The sequence below is a fragment of the Argiope bruennichi genome, chromosome 2 (genome assembly GCF_947563725.1).
Source record: "Argiope bruennichi chromosome 2, qqArgBrue1.1, whole genome shotgun sequence".
Taxonomy (NCBI): Eukaryota; Metazoa; Arthropoda; class Arachnida; order Araneae; family Araneidae; genus Argiope; species Argiope bruennichi.
The window spans coordinates 109,326,546-109,350,002 of NC_079152.1; positions in this window are offsets into that span (position 1 = coordinate 109,326,546).

Consider the following 23,457-nt stretch of genomic DNA (forward strand, 5'->3'; position numbering starts at 1 on the left):
CAAATGATATTTTTTAAAGTTCTTGATACTTTCTTTAGAAAGTAATTAATTCTGAGCAAATTACTTCTGAAGACTGATTAGTTTAGTGTTCTTAGTTATATTTTGAAAAGTCATAAACGTAATTTATTTGTATGAAATTAAAATTCTAGATTTTTTTCTTTCTGATTTAATGACTGTTCTAAGCATTACTTTTGTAATAAGGTTTTACTTCTATAGTGATAAAAATTGTATAATACCAATATAAAAACATTTCTGTTTCTCAATTTTAAATCTAACATATTGTGATAAACATGAAGTAAGAGTTTTATATCTCTGTAATATTTCCTCAAATTTGTTTTATGAAAAGAAACAAAATTACAAAAAATTAATTAACATGTAAACTATTTTACAAAATTAACTACATCTGTTCTCAAGATATACCTTACTATTGGAGTTCTAAAGAAGTAACAAAATAATCAATTTTGAATTTGTAAAATTTAATTTTTGAAATGTTTAACATGTTTTTTAAGGCAATTTTTAAAAGAATATATATATATATATATATATATATATATATATATATATATATATATATATATATATGTAAATATTCTATTCAGTTGTCTACTTCATAATTTTAAAATGTTTTGTTTTCTTTAAAAGCAATTTTTAAATGAAAATATATAAACAGACATATTCTATTCAAATGTGTATTTCATAGCCTTTAATTTTAGTGAATCTGCGACATATTTCTTTTTACATACAACTAATATTATATATTGTAAATTTTAAAGATGTTAAAAAGAAGTAAGTGAATTAATTATTCAAAGCATATCTTACTGTCGTTAATTTTAAAAGCAATTAATTATTCAATGTCTACCTTATTGTCATTAATTTTGTAATATTTAATACAAATATATTTGCAAGATATAAAGCAAATATATTTGTAAGATAGTAATTACTGAAGTAAACTTACTTTATTAATATTTTGTATTTAGTAGAAAATGAAACAAATGCTATTCAATTAAATTAAAAGTTGTTTCATTACTGCTCTAAAAAGTACAACTATTCTCATTTTAAATGATAGGTAATGAATTATAAATACTGCGGAATTTTAAAAGCAATATTTTGAAAATTTATTGGAAGTTAACACCACTCATATTGAGTTTAAATTAAATTCAATTATATGATTAATCCGTAATTAAAATCTGAATATATCAAAAAGACATACTGCAATAAGGAATAGAAAAGCCTATCAGATTTCAAAATTGAAATGCTTTAAAAAAATGTGTCACATTTGGACTTCAAAACATGAGCTAAGTTAAAATAAAAAAAAGTAAATAAAATGTGTTCACATTATTAGAATAAACTTGGCATAAAGCATGATCGGAAAGTAATGATACAATCCAGTTATATTAGGTGTTGGAGCACATATTAAAAATATTTTCACTTTATGCTGTTCATTGTCACACGTGCTGTTTAGTTCCACTTCGAATATATAGTTGCTGAGTTAATAAGTTACTAAATTTAACATTTAAGGTTCCTCGAAATGTTAAATTCTTTCCATATTTTGTTTTCTTTAGAATAATTTAATACAAAGTGTGATTACCAACTGAATATTTCCCCATGCAATTTTATCTATGGAATTTTTATCAATTTGCAATATGCATCGATATGACACCATAAATGTCCGGGATGTATTGTCGGAACTAATCCCCAATAAGAGAGCAGTTGGTCTTCTATGTTCACTGAAACCTTTCTAAAAAAATCGGTAGCAGTTCCTGTAAAAAAATATTTTATAGCGAGAAAAATGTAATAAAAAGTGTAATAAAAACAATATAAAACGTATTAAAACAGTTATTTGTGAAGCCGAAATGTTGTTTCAGTAACAAAAGATACACACATACATGGAAAAGTGAAGTTAAATATATTAGCATGAAAGTATAAGTATGCATTAGTATGGAAGGGAAATAACCCTTTGTTTAGCATTCTGATAATAGTATTATAGAACTTAAGAAAATCTAAAGTTTCCGAATAAAATAATGTCTACAGCAAATTAATTGAAATTCACCTGAAGTTTCCATAAAAGTAATACAATAAAACGATAATTATTCTGATATCAGTTTACAATAAAACGATAATTATTCTGATATCAGTTTACAATAAAACGATAATTATTCTGATATCAGTTTACAATAAACGATAATTATTCTGATATCAGTTTACAATAAAACGATAATTATTCTGATATCAGTTTACAATAAAACGATAATTATTCTAATATCAGTTTACAAACTTCGATAAACTGATCATTGATTAATGTAAAATAGATATCACAAGTAATTAAAAATTGATTATGTCTTTCAATTGTAAATGACATATAATTAAAAAAAATGGAAGCTAAAAAAATTGATTTTTGAAAACTTTATTTAAAATTTCGAAATTATCAAATGTTTTATTAATTACATATTTTAATTTAATCGTGTGACAATGAATGGTAGGATAATGCAAAATGATGAGCGATTCATGTTTCATTTTAAAGATGTATTTGATTTTTAAATAAAGCTTAAAATTCTTAAGTTACTTTACATAATTTATTTATAATAGAATAAATTATTATGTACAACATTATTACTGTACATATTTTATTTGCATGATAATGTATGATACGATTGTTACGTTCAAAAATATCTACAGAAAAATTAATTGGAATCGTTCCGATTCTTCTGGAAATTTATAAAAGGCTTTAAAACTTTGTAAAACAACAAAATGTTTCAAAAGCAATAAAGATTTTAGATTTTGTTTTCGAGATTCTTTCAAATAATAGATTTTTTTGCCAGGTTTTGCATGTTTAACATAATTAATATTAAAATTCTTTTTTTATCTACCATTAATTCATTTGCTTTAAAAATAACAGTAAATGAAAAAATTAATAAAAAAAGTTCTTGTTTGATTTATTATGCCAAAAGTTATCAATATACATCAATGCAGCATAGAGGAAATGATTCAGAAGCTCAAGGAGTATCTTAAAATGGAGATAATGTCATAAAGCATTATTCAGAAAAAATGATATTCTTATACTTAAAATACTTGCATAAACATTTTAATTATCAATATGAAATTTCTATCAAAGATTGAAAAAGTAATATCGAAAATATATGAGCAAATAGAATAATGTATAGTAATAAATAATTTAAATAAAACAACAAAATGAGTAAATTTGTAGACTTTCAAAACGTATTTTACTTTGAGAAACATTAAATCTATATTGTAGAAGAAAAAAATGGGTTTTTTTTTATTAGTTTCATTTTTTTCTGAACTTATAAGCGATTTCGCCTCTCTTTTAAATTTTGACTATCTTTTGATGTATCTCTTCATTTTATTTCTTTTTCTCTTTACAATCTCAGATCAAGTAGTTACAGAAATGAGAATAACTCCATGATCTTTTTTAAATTTGCTCATTTACCATTTTTTGTTAAAACTGCATGATAAATAGTTTTTTAATAAACTTCTAGGTTTTAAATTATTGTCAGAGGGAAAACAATATCTTAACCACTATTACAATGCGTGGAATTAAAAAAATTCGAATGACATTTCGAATCATGATTTTCACTATGTAAAGAAACTATAGTTTATAACTGGTGTATTAATTCTATCGTTGAATTTATTCTAATGAAAAAATTGGAACGAGTAAAAAATTTCGGCATTCATCAAAATATTTTATTACAATTTTAAAGGAACAATTTCTTATCTCACGCTTTTACATTACTGGTTGGAGAAGAGGTTGGAGATGAGGTAAAGATTAAATATTTATGCTTAATATAAGAACAATAAAAATTATAAAAATAAATTTACAATAATAAGAAAATTAGAAATAAATTTATGTTGGTTAAAATTAATTAAAAAATCTGCAATCTTTCTGAATTTTATATTATTAATTTATGTATGAAGCGGAAACATTTTTAACGAAACATGGCTCTAGAAAAAAATGCAATACAAGGAAAAATTTAACGCATTAGCAGTGGTACCACTGAAGTATAAAAAAAAATTGTATTTACGGAGATGCCTTCATTAATGCTTGGCATTAAGAAAAAAAAAATACAAAAAATAATAAATAAAATAAAAAAGGCATTTTCAAATCAAAATTGTAGAAAATAGTTATAGTTTAAATTATTCAAACAATTTTGGAATATTTTATTTTTAAAGAAAAAAAATATACCTTTACATTACATCATTACCAATGCCATTTTAATTTTTAAGTGACAATATGACTCCGCTAATTATTTAACCTTAATTAATAAAAATGTTCTATGTTAAATAATATTAATAAAAACTTTTTATTATTTAATTTAATAAAACAATTTTAATGCAATATAAAGTTAATTAAATATTTATGATGAATTATTTTTTTAAAAAGAAAAAAAATCAGTAGTTACAATTTTTGTAATTTTTTAGAAAGAATATTTTAAATCATAACAAAAATTGATGATGATATTCAACAAAATTAAGTACCGAGAAGTATTTTTTTCCTATCCAATTATTGATGATGTGAAATTCCTCCATGGCCTTTCATTTAATTAAAGTTTGAAGGCAAAAGTTACTAAACTTTTTTAACCATATATATTCATGAGTTTGATATTCACTTGAAAGAATTGGGAATAAGAGAATACGCTTCTAATTTTTTTCTACAAGCGAGAACTTTACAAGATTTAATTAAGAAAATTCACTGTAGCCTATTTTTAATAATTTAGATTTAATTAACCTATTTTTTTAAAACTCATCTGTTAAAAAAAAAAAACGTCGAAAAATTTTCATGTTATCTTTATGTATGCTAGATACGTCATTTTAGAAAAGAGATGATTGTCTAGAATATTGGCAAAATATTTTGTCATTTGCTTACTTCCGGCTCTAATCATAATAAATGCTTGTTTCATGTTTTATGCGGTGGTTCTTGCATTTTCAGTTTTTTTATGATTCTGAAGATTTTTATTTCAATGCATATTTTTATTAAATTTGTTTCACATTTTTAAAGATGAAATCGTTTAATGTATTTTTCAGTTTTTTTATTGAAATAGAAATAATAAAACTCAAAATTTCTATGCACTTGCACATTCATGACAACAATACACTTATTCATTATATTTTTTTCAAAATTTAATAAAAATATAATGGTGTAAACTGGCATTGAATATGATTTTAAGATTCCATTAAATACCTTTAAAATGGTTTTAAAATTATTTTACTTTAATAAAATTGGATTATAAATTAAAGATTAAAAGTTATAAAAATATTTAAAATGAAAAAATTCTAATTTTTGCTAAGCTAAAGAAAGTGACTTTAATTAAATTTATCTTGAAATGTGTGAATTGCTTGGCGTGTTGTCTCGGAAAATGATGAAATTAAATTCAGATATGATGTTTCATTGATTTTCAAAAAAAAAAAAAAATGTTTAAAAAATTCGAAAAAATATTTAAAAAATATTCAAAAAAATTGTTTTTTAATTAACTTCTGTACAGATATTTGATATATGGAATATAAATACAGAATATCGAGCAAAAACGTTTGAACTCTTATGCATACGGTCAGATCTCCTATTTTCAAGAATTCTTTGCCAAGAAAAATTTGGTTCGAAGATTAAATTGAAAGGATTTGGCTATATTGTACGTGTTTAACTTAAAATTCTTTGTAAAAAATAAATATTGAATAATTTTTAATTACTTCTTAATTCAATTTTATAAAAATATTCGGCATGAGAAATATTTTCATATATTTCACTTAATAAGCTCCGCAAAGTTCAACATATTGATTGTTTTAAATACATAATATTTAAAAAAAATTCTAAAGAGTGAATCATCAGAATTTACTGCAATTTATTCTTTTTATTCGAGGGATTTTATGTACTTTAGTCATAAATAATGCAATCAGAAATTATTCCTTCTATGTTGTTTAATTAGTTAGTTAGTATATTTAATCAAATATGCAAAATATTTCTGAAGGACTTTTGATAAACTACTTAAGGAATATACTTGAAATTTTGGTTTTACTTAATTTAATTATATACGTCATAATTAAGAAACTCTCAATTAAAAATACCATTTCATTTTTCCAAGGTCTTTTTCTTTTTTTTCCTAGGATTTTTTAATCATTTTATTACATGTTCGTAAATATGTTAACAAAAAACCTAAATCATAAGCATACAATATATATATATATATATATATATAGTTTGCCGTATATATTATTTTCAATTCTTATATATATATATACATATATATATATATATATATATATATATATATATATATATATATATATATATATATATATATATATATATATATATATATGTATATATATATATATATATATATATATATATATATATATATATATATATATATATTGAATGAATATTGTTTTTAAACATCTGCATATAAGTAACATTGGAGCCGATGTTTTGAGCAGTACTCTTTTTAAAATGCTGCATCCGTATTGGTGAATGGAAGTGAGGAGATAAATAAATAAATAAATTACCTCAAGCAACTGTTAACATTAACAAAAAAAACATATTTTTTGCAGTAGAAATCATTTAAATTTTTCTTTACAGTCCAAAAAGAAAATATTAATGAACGCAATAAAGCAGATAAATTATATGTAAATTTACACTAAAAATCAAAGCCAGATGTAAAATAGTTAAAAGAGTTTTCAAACATCAAGTAGTATCAAGTATTCCATACACATTACGCAGAAAGTTATTCGAAATTGTACATTTTATAATGATTACTAATCGTATTCAATCTTGCTATCAGAAGTCAGGTTTGGCTGATTTCTGTTTAAAGTACCAATATATTTGCTGTTTTAAAAATATAATAAAATAATATATTAAGTGAACTTGAATGCATTTTTTAAAAACTTTATAAAGTAAGAGTTAAAAGTGCAATTCTTAATAGATTAAACATGTCATTTCCAAAATCATGAAAATCATTAACACATTATTTTTCTAAGTTCATCGCATTTTCCAAAATTGTGCCATTCACAATCCATCTTTACAAAACGATGCTTTGAAAAATAAATTATATAAATATGAGAAAAACAATTTCAATACAATCTAATTCAACACAGCTGTAAAGGGTTTTTAATTTTTCTCATTTGCGTCACTTTTGCCATAAATATTTCAATAAAAGTGAGCAGCATGAACATATGGTAATTGTCTTGCATTTGAAATCAGAAATGGGGAGAGGAAGGATCAAATTTAACCTTATTGATGAAAGCCGTAGAATGAGCAATACCTATTTTTTAAAAGCGTAGGAATTTTATACATACGTGAACAGGGAGTAGAGGCAGACAAAATATGTAACTACTTTACGAATTTTCCAGAATGCAATCTATGACATAAGATGTGTTGACTCTGAAATCAATGTTTATCCCACAGGCATTAGTCCGTCGTTAATATTTATGACTTCTTTTGTGACCAAAATGGAATTATTATGGTGATGTAACCATAAATATTATAATATCGAATGTGATAGGAATTCGTAAAATGTATTTTCTCAGGAATATATTTATTATTACAGGAGATTATTTATTTTATGTATTTTTATAGAAATTGTATTGCTTTAATAGTTGGACACCTGCGTATTATTAAAATATATATGCTTTCTTTTATTTCTTTTTATTGAAAAATTAAGGCATTCTTATCAAGACAGCCTTAATGTATTATTTTTAAAGAAACCTAAATCCTCTTCTTCGCTACTTAAGGAGAAATGGCGATCGTCAAATACATTATTGAGCTGTTTTATTGAAAAATTATTTTCTTCATTCATTGATATAGTTCGCCCTTGTTATGAAAATTCTTCAGAAAATTTAAGGCTTGCTTTAAAAGTAATATAGCATTTATGAAATAAATGTAATTATGTAATAAATGTAATACTCAACTTTTCTAAACAAAAAAGAATTATGAAAAATATATAGATAATTATAAGAATTTAATAGATGTAAAGAAACTTCCATACATTTTATGAGAATTTGAATCTAGTATAATAAATGCTTATTGCATTTTACAATAAACATATTTTTAATTCTTGAATCACATATAACGCCTGATTATCCAAATCTTTTTCAAATATGTAAATAAATCCACTAATCACTAGCAGTGATCTCTTGTAAAGAATAAGTCTCATATTCAATGCTTCTATCGTTTTCGACAAAAGCACAGAAATCATTAATTGATAACAAAGGGCACTTAAAATATTTTTATCATTATAAATTATTTTCAGACGATTTTCCTTCAAAGCTTCTTTACTTCCGAAAATAATTGATATCTATAAACCGCATGCTAACGAAGACAACATGCAGTTGTGGAAATTGTATTTTTCACATTGTGAATGATTTAAAAAATTTCATCAAAATTTTAGTTTGAGTTTTAATATTAAATCATGTTTTGGATTTTTATAATTTTCAAAAAATATGATTCACTGTATGCCAATTCCCTCAAACAAAATTAATTTCTAAACCAGCGGGATTGGTGTCTCTAAAACGTCTTAACTCTCTCCAATAAACGTATTATTTCTCTCTCCATCATAAACTTATGTCTCTTGGATGAGAATCACAGTAGCCTTATGAAATTATTCAAAGCATCATTTTCGCAATTTTTTTTAAAAAAAAGTTTTAAAAGTTTGAAAAAGTTTTTTAATTAAAATCAATTAGTAGGTGTTTTTATGAAAAATGCTGGTTTATTCAATAGTATATTTACGAAATACGAACAAACTTTTGCTAGGTAAATATTTCCACCTTCTTATTATAGTAAAATTTTCCCCATCTCTTAAAATTCTTTGAATTATTCTTATATCCACAGATGGTAATCTCAGCACCATTTTTATTGTTCCCCTTTACTATCTGACTTCTCTTGAACAGAACAAAATTCATCATATTCACATCAATAATTTAAAATTTACTTTCAATTAATAGCATTTTAAACATATACCAATATGCATTTTTATACAAGCACAACATATGAATAAAGTATTTGCAATACCAAGGTCTCGTTGTAACTAGAGCTTTCATTTTTTTTTTGTTTATATAATAAATGAAACAATTGATTAAAATCAAATCGTTTAAATCATTTTACGGGTTTAAATTTTTGCTTCGTTGTATCAGATAAAAAAAATATAAATATTCAAAAAAAAAAAAAAGAGTGGAATCCTTTCGTAATTATGAAAGTTTATAACGAGAAACATGTTATATCTAGACCTACGTTTATCTTTTGTTAATTATATATGCCTTTAAAACTGTTATAACATGACCAAATATCTTGATAAATCAGCGACTATTTTATTGTTAAATGAATATAAAGAATGTGTTTGTCTTTAAAACGAAGTGTTTATTAATTAATCCGGTTTTATACTCTTTGCTTAGATATACTATATATTTAACTGTCGTTATGCTTCTTTATCGTTATGGTGATAAAATAGAGTCATGTAAGAAATTAATATAAGTAACCTTTGCAAACATTTATTCTTCTGATAATTGTAATAATAAATTCAGCGCGTATGGAAAATTACTTGTTTTCAACGCGGCGAGCAGTTTTGAAATTTTGTACATTTGGATAGATTCAATGAAAAAAATTTAATATTTTCAAAACTTGATTACCATTTAATTAATTAGTGTTAGTTAAATTTTTCTATTCACGGTTAGAGGCGCATCCCGGTAATAGATTTGGGAAACTAATTGCAATATTAAAAAAAAAATTCTATAATAATATATTATAAAATGCTTCAAAATTTATATATAAAAAATAAAATCAAGGAAGAGTTGATATTATAAAAATAATACTTAAAAAATCAAAATCATCATGAACTTCGCTAGATATAAATGCCTTTAATATTCATTAAATTTATATTAAAAATATGCTTAAAATTCTGTTTCGTTTAAAACACTTCTCAGCAATCTTCAAAGTTTAACATTTTTAATTTATCAGGATATTTTGTTAAAAATTTCTACTTTTAGTACTAAAAGAAAATTCATTTTGTTAAAAATTAGATACTTAGTCTAATTTTCTTACACTATCCTTCTATTTTTAAACAAAAGATAAAGGTGATGAATAAGTTTTAAAATGACTTATAAGTAACTTATATGAATATAGAAAAATACATACTTTAAATCTACTAGTTTCTTTTATTCATGCATTAAAAAAAATATTAACAAAATTTTGTAGCAAAAATTTATTTTTTCTATTAACGTAAAATATCAGAAATTAATATAGAGGAAACAATACTTTTCTCAAGATAAAAATCCCTTACTATAATTCATTGCCAAATTATATCACATCCAACTTCAAAATTATATGTATTAAACGTAAATAATTATTCAGAAGCTGAATAAAACTTTTGTAGAGAAAAGATTAAAAAGTTTATTTCTTTCAGATCTAGGTTTAAAGTAATGATGCGATTTTAATTTTAATTCAACACCTTCATATTTTAGCATGAAAATTATAGAAGTTTTTAGTAAAATTACTGGGAGTATTAAGCGTTTGTTGATTTAACCCACATAAACTCAATTTATAAGATATTTCTGAAATTTTCTGCTAACATCTTTAGTGATTTTTTTAAACCGTTATTCTATATTATTTAATTAACTTTGACTTTTTTTTAAACAAAGAAAATTATGCATAAGAGAAATTTAATTTAATAAGAACATTATAGCGAAAACAAATGTTATGCAAATTAGACTGGTTAAACGTGATATAAAAATAACAAAATGATCAACACAAAATGAATAAAAAAATGAAAAGCAAACCTTATTTCTGAATGCGAAAACAAAAATTATCTAAATCTATCAGATCTTAAGTAAATAACTCGATATTGCACCAATTGAAAAATAACTAGTTATTTGAAAAGAGGTTTAGTGTAAAAGTTTTATTTAGTTTCATTCTCTCTTAGAAATTTGGAACAAAATCACATGAAGTTTTCAATTTATTAATTGCTCTCAACTTTTCTGATTTATTGAATAATCATAGAATTAATAATGAATGTTTGAGTAGAAAAAAGTCTCATTTTTTTGGATAATGTTAATAAAAATACTTCTTTCATTAAGAAATTAAATCTGAATCATTAATTAAAAAGAAGTAAAACTTTAAGATCTCCAGTTCTTAATTAATCTATTTTAAGAAAGAAAACTCGTTTGTTCAAAATAATGATCTCAAACTTTAAATATTTTAATTTCGTAAAAACTTTTCTTAAAAGGAATTTTGGGAAATTTATTGTTTATGAAACGCTCTATTTTCAGTTATAAAGCGTTATTGTAATTAAATATACATTATTTTAAATCAATGAAGTTTTGACATTGGTTTTTATGTAAATATGATGAGTATAAATATATTCAATATCTCACTAATCTTTAGAAAAATATCAACTTAAGAGAAACATACATATAATAAAGTGCTTAGTATTAATTTTCTTGAATCAATATAAAGCTTTACATTTGAATTATTCCTTATTTTGTTAAAATTGTTGAAACTCTATATTTCGTGTAAATAAAAAGCATTTATTTAATTTTTTAATGCTTGCCATTATTTTTTTTCTTTATATTTTGTCATGTGAAAAAATTTTCTGCGATTATTTTGTGTGAAGGGGACAGGGGACTTAGAAATAAGCAAAAACAGACAGAAACATGAATCTTTGTTTTTATCGTTTCCTCACCAAAATATATGTTTATATTCAACTAAACTTTTATAAGATATATTCTTAAAAAATGAATATTACACAGGTCCAGAAAAAAATACTAACATTTTAATTATTTTCCTCACAATGATATTGTAATTAGATTGAATTATCTTTGAAAGGTTCCAGGTGACTTAGTTTTTGAAGAAATTGAATAGAATTAATAATAAATGCGGATACACATTAAAGGAAAATAGGGTATGCATTTTATATTTCGGTTTTTTTTAGATAATTAAAAAGAAATTTTAGTTCTGAAAAACTTGAAATTCTTATGAACATTCTTTAAGTGGACAGACATATGAATATTTCTAAAAAATTATTATTTAATTGGAATTATAAAATTATACATAATTTTATTCCAGATTAATTTATGTTTGGTTATAAGGAAAAAGTAATAGAAAAGATTAAATATCGTGTCGCCTGGAATATTAAAATTTTATAAAATTAAATACTTTTTAAATTTTAAAAAAAATAATATTTTGTTCTAAAATGTTTTTTAAAAGAAATATGACGTATTTATATTTTTATACATGTGCATAAAAAATTTCATAACTCTTAAGGTAAATGATTCGTAAAAATGCCTAATATTGTCCTTTTCAATAAGTATGTATTTCTTTTAGATATATTTTTATCAAACTTTTAACAAGCTTTTATGATGTTTCGGACGTATAAGAGTTGCCAGTTGCGTGCAGGCATGTGCTGAATAAGAAAGTTCAAATTTTAGGCTTTATCTATAGCCCTTATCATACTGACAATTTTGAGGAACTCGATAAAAATAAAATGTCTCTCCAAAATGAGTGTGAATTAATAATATATATATGAGTTAATGATGAATTCTTCATAAACAAATTATACACTCTTTGAAAGTATCATTATTTCGTCTCTTTCTGTGATGCGCTAACAGTCAGTTTCATCCATCTCCAGATCTTGATGTATGATCCATCAAGTAAAATGATAGATGAATCAATGTGAACATTAACTCCTTTTTTTTTCGTTTCCTCTGTGGAACGATTAAATTGCGCAATTGTCGCTTTTGCACAGTAAGGATCTTTTTAATTACATTTTTTGAAGTGGTTTACTTCTTTTTGAAAACGCTGAAGGAAGTAGGAAATTCTATGCGTGACAGGAACAATTCTGCTTAGGAAAAATACGAATTACGTTGTCCTTTGCAAGAATAAGAGGGAATTAATTAGCCTTGTTGAGGGTTTTGTATTGTAGACACGTTTTATCAAACTCTTGCACCAAGTGACAAGTGTCGGTTCTGCTTGTTAACTGATTTTGATTTAGAAGCATGTTTACGGAGTGAAAACGTGCAAAAAATAAAAGATTATGAATTACAATGTGTGGATTTAATTGGATATTTTTTAATTCAAATTTCGTTATCATCAAAGAAAACTGACGAAGGAAATTAAAAGTTAAACGCATTAGGAAATTATCTTAACTTTCTGCAATGCAAGAGTATCAATTAATTGAATATCTGCGTAAAGAATTAAGAATATTTGAAAATATTTTAATATTGAAACAACATTTAAAATTATACATAAGACATTTTTATGGTTTATTGAAGCTAGAAAAATTTGTCTAAAAACTTAATTTCTATCATTAAAGAATACGTTTTAAAAAATAAATGTTGGATTTTTTAAATGAATAATGAAAATTTCAATTTAATGCAAAAAATTAATGCATTTCAAAACTAATGCAAATAATTTAATAGGATCAAAATTTTCCCAATGATATGTACAAAAAGATATATACAAAAAGAAAAAGCAATTTCTGATATATTTAACTGTTATTGTTTACGAATTATAGCACTGATTTCCAACAAATATAAATGAGTAATGCTAATAGAAATCAATAATGCTTTCAGCTTAAGATCTTTTTAAACAGACACAACAAAAAATTATAAAAGCATATTCAAATAACAAATGTAAGTTTAGAAAATGTGTTGCAGACTTTTGAGAAATTAAAAAGAGATAGTTATAGTTATTTTCAATTATTTACTCTTTTGTGTCATGCTTGTAAATGTCATGCCAGTTGGAATTTGTTCCAAAAATTTAAAAATACATTTTAATTCACCAAAAGAGAAAATTATTAATGTTTATACGTAATGCTAAAAACGATATTTTTAATGAAGATTAGTAGAAACTTAATAATATATAGAAATTAATAACGTTAGAATACTGAATACAAATACATCAATCAAAGTTCCATTAAACATTTCATAGTTAAAGAATATTATTTCCTTCTATTAATAGGATGATCATATTAAATAACTAAGTGTATCTAATAACTATTTCTACTAACTATTAAATTCCTTCGAATCAAAAAATGCTTAATAATATTTAACAGTAATCTGTATTTGCATACTGATTGAATAATAAATTATCATCTTAAGGATTCTAATTTTATTGCTATAATTATTTTGCCTCGAATTTTCAAAATGTAAATACCACCTTCTATTGAAAAAAATTCAATTAGATTTTTATACCTCAATGTAATTTTAGTTCTGTGTTCTTTTTTCCATAATTCGATATTCAAAAATAAAATTTTTATTTATTCTAAAGGTTTTTCAATTAAAATCTAATAAATTTTACAACTTTTATTTCTCTATTATTTCTAATAAATTCACTTTCTATTTTCTCCTTTCACTGGCTGCAAACTAATATTCGCTGACTTTAATGTCGTTTATTTAAGTGTTGCTGTTAGCTTGTATATTCCTTTTGCAATTGTTAAAAAATGTATAACTGTTAAAATTTTCATTAGAATTATTCATGGGAAAAATAAGATAAGATTTCAATCTAAATAAATCAAAGCTTTAATAGAAAATTTAAATTTTATTTTTTAATATTTTTAATAGCTCCTTTGTCTTGTATGTTTTTAATGCAAGAGTTCAAATATAAGCTTAATTTATTGCGAAATTTTTAATTCCTTTAGATTTTTTTTTATGTTTCAAAATATATTCATATATTAATGCATTTCATTGGTACTATTTTTTGTTATTCAATTATTGATCTTTTGTATCAAATAATGCTTTGATCCTGCTAAAAATACCACAGTTTAAAATTTTTGCAGATGGGTGATATAGCTAATTTATTTTTATTAATATGAGGGATGAATAGGTTGGTCACAGAATGAAGTAGTAAGCAATAACTATGCATTTAATCTAATTTAATATGCTATAAAATATTGCACTATAGGATATATGTATCAGCTCACAAAATGTTACAATTTTTATTTCGATTTATTTATTAAAATTATCAAATAGTTAACAGTCCTAAATAATAAAAATCAAAATCATATGGATATTTTAAGACTTCTAAAACTCTATGAACATCTGAATAAGAATTGAAAGAAATTAATAAGAAAATTAATGGCTTTAGATACAATTTCGGATGGAAACGAGCATGAAGTTCTATAAAGTATTTGAAAATAGCAAATGTTTAACTCTTTGTTTCCTTCATTCTGCTTTTAATGGTAATGATAATATTAAATAAATATAATAGCTTGCATTTTTCGTATGTTATATTCTTGATTTTAGAATGTAAAGATAATATTAAATTATGTAAAGATTAATTATGTATGCTGTAAATATAAAAAAAAACTACAGATAATTATGGCTTGCAATAAAGTGATACAAAAGAAAATTATAAATATTTTGTAAGGCTATTATCAGTTGCTAGACAGATAAAAAAGGATAATTGGGAAGAGTAGTAATCTGGACTTTCGACTACTTTATGTGCTCTTAAGAAAGAAAAACAATATTTTCTCATTTTTTTCAGAATTATTTTTTTAGTTACAATTTTTTAAAATGAAATCACAACACTTTTATGTGTCATCAGTAATTCTCTGCATTATTTATTTGCAAGGTAAATTCCAAAGTTATGGATTTCTTGGATCTGAAGGATATGACAGTTATCGATGCGATTCAGTTTCGTCTTTGGAATTTTCCTAACAAACAGGATAATATTCTAAGTTCCCCAGGCAATTTTCATCATGGGATAAATAGAAACAGGCTTCTATAATATTGAAAACCCCCAAACAAGGACAGGCTTTCGTAGTTTTTTTCATGCATTTGGAAAAGTTATTTATATGACAGTAAATGTTTTAAATCTAAGAATGTGGTAGCAACCTCTCTCGTCCTAATACAGGTCATCAGGAACATTTTAAAAGAATCTGCTATGCGGTGTTCATACACATTAAAAATTACGTTTGAAGAAAGGGACTTGATATCTAGTAACGATTTGATACTTTTATGATGTGAAGAATGAAAGACAAGAAAATGAACATTGAAGATATTGTTACGGATTTACTACTTCCGTTGGGGTTGTTTTAAGATTTGATGTTCGATGCAAAAATAAACAGTCATTTAATAGAATACAACCACAACGTTTATTAATACAAAGGACACGAGTATACAGACTACAAATATATACAGCCGAGACGAAGACAAGCAACACAACAGCACGCTACAATAAACAGAAGCACACAAGTCGTAATCGGTAGTAATAACAGCCAAAACACACAAAGTGGCCAGTCAGAATTCAGCAGGAAAGGGAATCTTCGTAGCTTCACTCGATGGTCTCTCCAAACGGCTGTAATTCTCCACTTCCCCACTTTAGCTGCCGACAGACTACTACACGACTGGCTGCTCATAGGACTCACTGCCGTATTCCCAATGAAAAACAGGACTCGGCACACAGTTCAGTTGAGCAACCGAAGTTGCTTCGTTTCCTCTCGACGACTCTATATACGAGTCCGATTATCTACAATTTCGTACAAGACTACTATTATTCATTGTAGCTTGAGACTGTCGCCATCTATAGTTCCCAGGGGGCCGGCCGAGAAGGTTAGTGGACCAATCTGGCTTTGTTCCTGTTGGATGAATCGCTAAAAGTCTCGAAATTTCCAGTAATATCGATTTTGTCGCCAAATGGTAACCAAGCTCTGAGACTGCACTCGATCAGCACCCACAGGGCTGATCGTAAAATGTGCTGGGAAACAATGTTAACCGTTCTTGAAAGCACTAATCCAGGTTTGCAACTATATATATTTCAGAGACAGAATTTTGTACTTAAACGACGACAAAAGCATAGTTATGCAAAAATGAATACAATGCATATAGTATGGAATCAAACAAAAAGAAAAGACTTTATTGATCTCATAATTTTGCTACCCATGATTGTCTGTCCAAGAGGAAGAACAACAAGAATATGTTCCTTAGTATGGGATATGCCCTTCCCTTACTACAATGGTTGCTTCGCACCTCCATACTCAGCATCAGATTGTCTAACAATTCTTGAAATAAGAGTGCCCATTCCTCAAGCAGCAACTGTTTTAGTTGTTGGGTGTTCCCAGAGGATGCAATAGTGCCGCAAGGCGTCTCCCCATATCATCCCAAACGTGTTCTATGGTATTTAAATCAGAAGAGAATGCTGGCCAGACCATTCGAGTGATATCTTCATTTTCCAGTAGCTGCTGAATATCAGAAGTCCCATGTGGCCACGCATCGTCATCCATAAAAACGAAGTCTGGTCCTATAGCACCTCGGTACAGACGCATATGGGGAAGGATCACCTCCTTAAAATTGCGATCTCCGTTTACAGAACCTCTGTCGAAAACGCTGAGCTCAGTTCGAACGTTCAGCATAATGCCTCCTCGACGCCAACTCTAGGATCACCGCAGTCGTCTCTTTTCGTAATGTTACTATGAAGAACCCATGTCCCGACCTCTCTCTAAATCAACTGGTGTTGAGAGTTGGCACTGAAACGATTCTCATCAGTAAAGAGACTCAATGGACACGACTCCATTGGTGAAATGTTCAGTTTGTGTGCTCCTTACATAATTGTAAATGGTGCCACCGATGGTTAACTTTCAAAGGGATGCAGCGTTCAGCACGGTGGGAGAATAGGCCACGATTGTGAAGGCATCTGGCCACAATAAATCGCGACATTTGTCTCCCTGTTGCTATGGACAGTTGCTGACAGGGGCGCTTGCTGACTGGTAGCGTGCTCTTTTCGCCTGCACAATGATATATCGGTCAATTACTGCATTTAGTTTCTAAGGGCAGCTCCCACAAACCTTTCTATCAGCTGTATCTATGGTTTGAAAGGCTTTCCAAGTGCACGAAACAACACTTTTGTTGATTCCGAACTCTTTAGTTTCACTGGTCAAACTGTATCTCTCCTCGAATTTTCCGATCATTCTTCCAAGTGTCAAGTCATCGAGGTTATTTCTTCTAGCCGTATTTCACGAAAGAACTCACTTGCACTTTCAGCGAATGTTTATAATTGCACCTCCGTACTTCCTTTCCTCGTAGTCTTGCGCTGTACGCGTTTCGCGTACACTCACGTCGCCTATGACGCTTTGTTCCTGACATTTGCACAAGCATCACCTTTCTACTAAATTGCGTGTTCATTGTACTGATCACAATAACCCCGTTTCTGCAATTTCATAGCTACCTGCGTAAATTTCACATTTTTACTTATGTTTTGCACACTAGTATATATATATATATAATCTCAAATAATTGTGGTAATAGTATTTATAATCGTACAAAAAAAAAACACAAAAGTCTTTATTTCTCAAAAAATACAAAAATACAAAAAAGTCTTTATTTCTCAAAATATTTCATAAATTATTTAATTTTTTCAAACCAGTTATTTGTAATAATCACCGCATATATTTTTCCAACAGAAATTACTACAGAAAAAGGAAATCAATCATATCCTGATTGTATTTAAACCATTTTCTTTGAAATATATTTTCGCAGATAAATACTGTTTAAACTTATTTTTCACTTACATTTTTATACTTATTTTTCAAAAAGGAATTTAGTCGCAAGTTTTACAAAAATGACAACAAATGAATTCAATCTTTCGTAAAAGTATATGAAATGCAGCTTTTGAAGTTATGATTGTGCTTTAAATTAGATATTCAATTTGTATTCATCCATCATTTGATGTTTATAATCTTGAACTATGAAGTTATACTCGAAATATTTTTCCACTATAACAATCCGTAAAGATTCAGCAAGTTCATTTTTCTATTTCGAAATCAAATGGAAAGAGATAAAATATTTTTGCAACGTTTTAAGAGATTTAAGATATAGCAACAATTCAAATTGCATTATATTGTATTTGAAAACCTCATTTAAGCGTTTAGATTCAAATATTCTTTAGGAATTTATAGAAAATACAAAGATCAACGAGGAAAAATGAAACTGAAATTCTTTTTCAGACGCTGAAAAACCTCTATTTGCTCAAATATATTAAAAGACAACTTGAGACATCCAGTTTTAAAAGCAATGGCGATTTGTATAAGTTATTCTAAACACATCTAAAGAAATCTTAATCATAAAATATGTAAAATAAAATTATTTTCTTTAACTAAAAATAATTGCCTTTGATGAGTATATTTAAGTAGTTGAAATTTGTTCAAATAAAGTTTCTATTCTACATCCTTTCAAAGGAATATTAAAAAATTAAATTAACCAAAACAAATATATTTTAAAAATAATTATGCCTGTCAGAATACATAATATCCATTCGTTAAATGCGGGACAATAATTATTTTTCATTAAAACGTGATTTTTGATTTGCTCATGTTCAATCAAAAATGGTGAGGTGAAGGCATAACTTAGAGATAGAAAAAACAATAAAACTAAAACTATAGCACGCTACAGAAAATTTGCTTGATTTTGAATCAGGAAAATCAAATTGTTTTCTTCAATCTACTCAGCATCTCCCAAAAGCGACATTTTAACAGTCAATCGAAGAAAAATGTCCATGTTTTTAATCCTACTTAAATGACATCATTATAAAACTTTTGGACTACATGTTTTGTTTTTCAATTAATCTGAAAACGAAATACCATTTAAGAAAATGATGTTAAAAAATAACATTGCGTTATGTTTGCTTAATAAGCAAATAATATAAAAAATCATTTGTAAAGCCAATAACGCAAATAAATAGAATTTTAGCACAACATTTAATACGAAAATTTGTTCTTTTCATTATTTATTTATTTTAATCATAGTTTATTATTACAAAGTTCATGCAATTTTACAATGAGTATTTTCCCACCCTTGTCGCGCTGCATATGAAGAATAAAATTCGATTATTTCAACCATCTCTCTGATACTCAAGTTTTATAAATATTAAAATCGCATTTTGCTATTAAAAAGGTATATTGTTTTACAGTACAAATTTTTAATAAACAAATAAGTTTGTGAAAAACCGATTATAATATCCCATCTTGAAAAACTTGAAACAAGTCAGATGAAAGTGTTACAAATTCTCGTGTGTACCTAGTATCAAGTCTCTATTTTTTTCATTAAAATATATATTAATGGTTATTTATACTATTACCGCAGAAATAATAACTCTCTTATAATTTACATAATTATCAATTATATATAAATTATTAAAATTTGCTATTGTACTTATTTGTTTATTCCATGAAATAAGTTTTATCTTATAATTTATTATAAGGAAAAAATTGTCTTATTTATATATTATAAATGAGAATAATTATGAAATTGTATGTAAATGAATCTATATAAAATGAATGAATTGTTAATTTGAAACATACTAAGCGGGTATATGTATTTCGAAAAATATAAATTGTTAACGGAAATAAAAAGGCTTAATACTTCCCCACAAGAATTTTACTTTTAAAACTTTTATCGAAACTTTTAATCAATACAATGCATTCAATGTGTTATTGTTTCTATTTTCATAAAATAAAGTTTTAACGGTTAGTTATATATTTTAATTAATATTTTTGGAGCACTAGATTTTTATTTTCAGTTAAAATGCTTTTTTTATGTAAAATTATTTATGCTGTTATGTGACACACATTCTTTGAGAACAATCATATTTTTATTTTGCCCGTCCTTAGTTTTCTTCAATAAATTCTCAAAGATATGAAACACATTGCTGTTTCGAAATAAGCGAGCTTGTCCATCGCAATTACTATTAGACACGACAACAACACAATTATGTCGTAAGTAATTCCAATGATGCAGTCATACATATGGTGTTCAACGAGATATATATTTTAAACTTTGATATCCGAAATTATGATTTTAAAGGTCGGGATAGATGAGAAAAAGCACTGAAATAAATAATATTGTAGCATGTTTCAGCAGGTATTGAGAATATAACTATATAAAAATATATGCTAGCAAAATGTGGATAAAATACTGATAAAACCTAAGTTGGGGAGGTGCGGTCTATCAGACCGCTAAAAGTGGACTTTCGATCACCCTTATTCTATTTTTAGCTCAATCGAATGGATTGACCCCATAGCTTCCTGTTTCGTGACCTTCACTATACGTGCACTTTTTCAGCCGGTTTCAAAGGATGCTTTTTTTAATATTTCAGTTATTTCTTAGAGCGACGTCTGAGAGACCACACCTACCTTTTAGTGTTCTGGTTTTATTCAAGGCTTAGAAGATTGCTCTAAAACTTGTGGTTCTAAAAACATCATCCAACCTACTGATCTTCGTTACTATGCATAGTTCCATAGTTAAATGAAGCAGAAAGGGATTTTAATGATGTGGATAATTGTACAGAAAATTTTTTCGATGAAAGCTCTCATTCGGCTGATTCTGATGTATATTTTCAAATATAATTAATTTTTCTAGTGATAATGTATTATACAAAAATTCTATAAGGTATTAATATACCAAGAGAAAAAACTACAGAATTTATAGGCTGATTTTTATACTTGTACTTAGCCTGTACGTTTAAAATACTTGCGAAAACCGATGAGCCAATAAAAAAAAGGTCAATATTAGCCATTGTATTTTTTAAAAAACTTTTTCTTATAATTGTTGAATTTTTCCTTATATTTTTTCTATATACCTTTGTATACTAGAAAAATAAATATGATTTAAAAAATAATAAGTAATATGTTTTTTAGAATATTATTTGTTATAAAATGCAATTTGAGAAGAAAATGTGTGTTCCAAAATAATTACTTTTTTCAATGATAATATATTTTTAAAAATTTCTAAAACATATTTATATACCAAGAAAAATATCTGCAGAATATACTGATGGATTTTCATACTAATACTTTTATTAGAACATTTAATCTGAGTATAAAGAAAATGTGGTTTCCTTCACCGTAACTCCCCAGTTAAGTCTTAAATTTTCACCTCCCCAGAAAGTAATAGAAGTACAACTAATGTTGTTTTATAATTTATTATTTGTCATGGAAAATATCATATACAGTTTATACTATATAATTCAATATATTACTCTAATTTTATTACAGCAAACACAATGTTATAAAATAAATTAGTTGTACATAGAAAAATATGAGTATGAGATAGATTTCACAAAATCAACTAAAAAAAATCTGTATTGCAATCAACAAGTTACAAATTATTTGGTTTAAAATATCTGCAGTATAGTATAAATTTATGTGTCGCAAATTAGAGTAAGATTTTTTAAATAGTTTAAAATGTATATGTCAAACAAAATTACTTCTGTTTAACTTTTATCAAAGTAAAATTACTGGAAAAATATTTTTTATGAAACTTAGGAATACTAACTAAGGTATATTTATTAATTTTATTCAAGTGAATATTTTCCCCTTTTTCTTTATGTCTGCATACAAAATCCCAATTGCGTTCATACAAATGCTACAATCTTGATCGATCGCGGATTCCCGATCAAGGAGCAAAAACAACCGTCTAGGGTCGCTGGGGGGTCAAAAATCTGAAGATTTTTTCTTAAATGGCATAAGCCTAGTGTAACAATCTTAGCATCAAAGAAATACATTTATAGAAAACTCAAACTCTATAATTTCTAAAACATGACAGTACTAATACTTTTCAAGTAATATTTTATAATTGATCAGGTTCCTATTTATACATTACATTCAATTAATTAATACGGTTTTTATAAAAATCAGTATCAGTTTAATCATCAGATCACGCTTCTAAAGTCTGCAGTCTTTAAAAACATGTAACATAGTTCATAATTTGAATTCAAGCTACCACATGTATCTTGCCAATTTATTCCATTTTTTTTATTCACAGATATTACGGTCCGCAACAAATCTGCAACCTGTTACGCGTATTATTGTATTGTTATTTTGAATTTTATGAAAAAAAAACATTGCTATCGATAAGCAAATATTTTATTTTAGGTCATGCATACGTTATGTATTTTCCAACTTTTTAAAGCGCAGTAGTAATAAGCAATAAAATGTTTAATAAACAATAAACTATTTTTAAGAGTAAACTTAAAAAAGTAATATTTATCTGATTTTTTTTTTTTTTTTTGCTTTTATATATTGACTATTTATGTAATTAACAGTTTCTGTAGCATTATTGTCATTTTTTTGGCGGAAGGGGGGGGGGAGGGTTGTAAAGAAAAAGTCCGCAAGTCTGATGCACTTTCACGATTACGCACAATGAATGGGCATCATTGCGCTTAAAATAATATGGTTTACAAACGCATTTGTCGCGCCATCATCAATCAGTATAATAAAAACATATAATTTTACATGATGTAACTGAATTTAAAATTATCCTAAAATTAAATAATTAACGTAGATTTTAATTTAAAAATGTTCTGAAATTTAAAATGAAATTGATCAAAATAGGAGAGAGTAGCCTTATAATATTCATTTTCTAGAGTCGCATTTATGCCTAAATTGGCCATTGACCTTGATAATTAGTCCTGAGAACAGTGATTCACAAGTCAATATTTGATTCTAAGACAGTTCAAAGAATTCATTTCTGGAG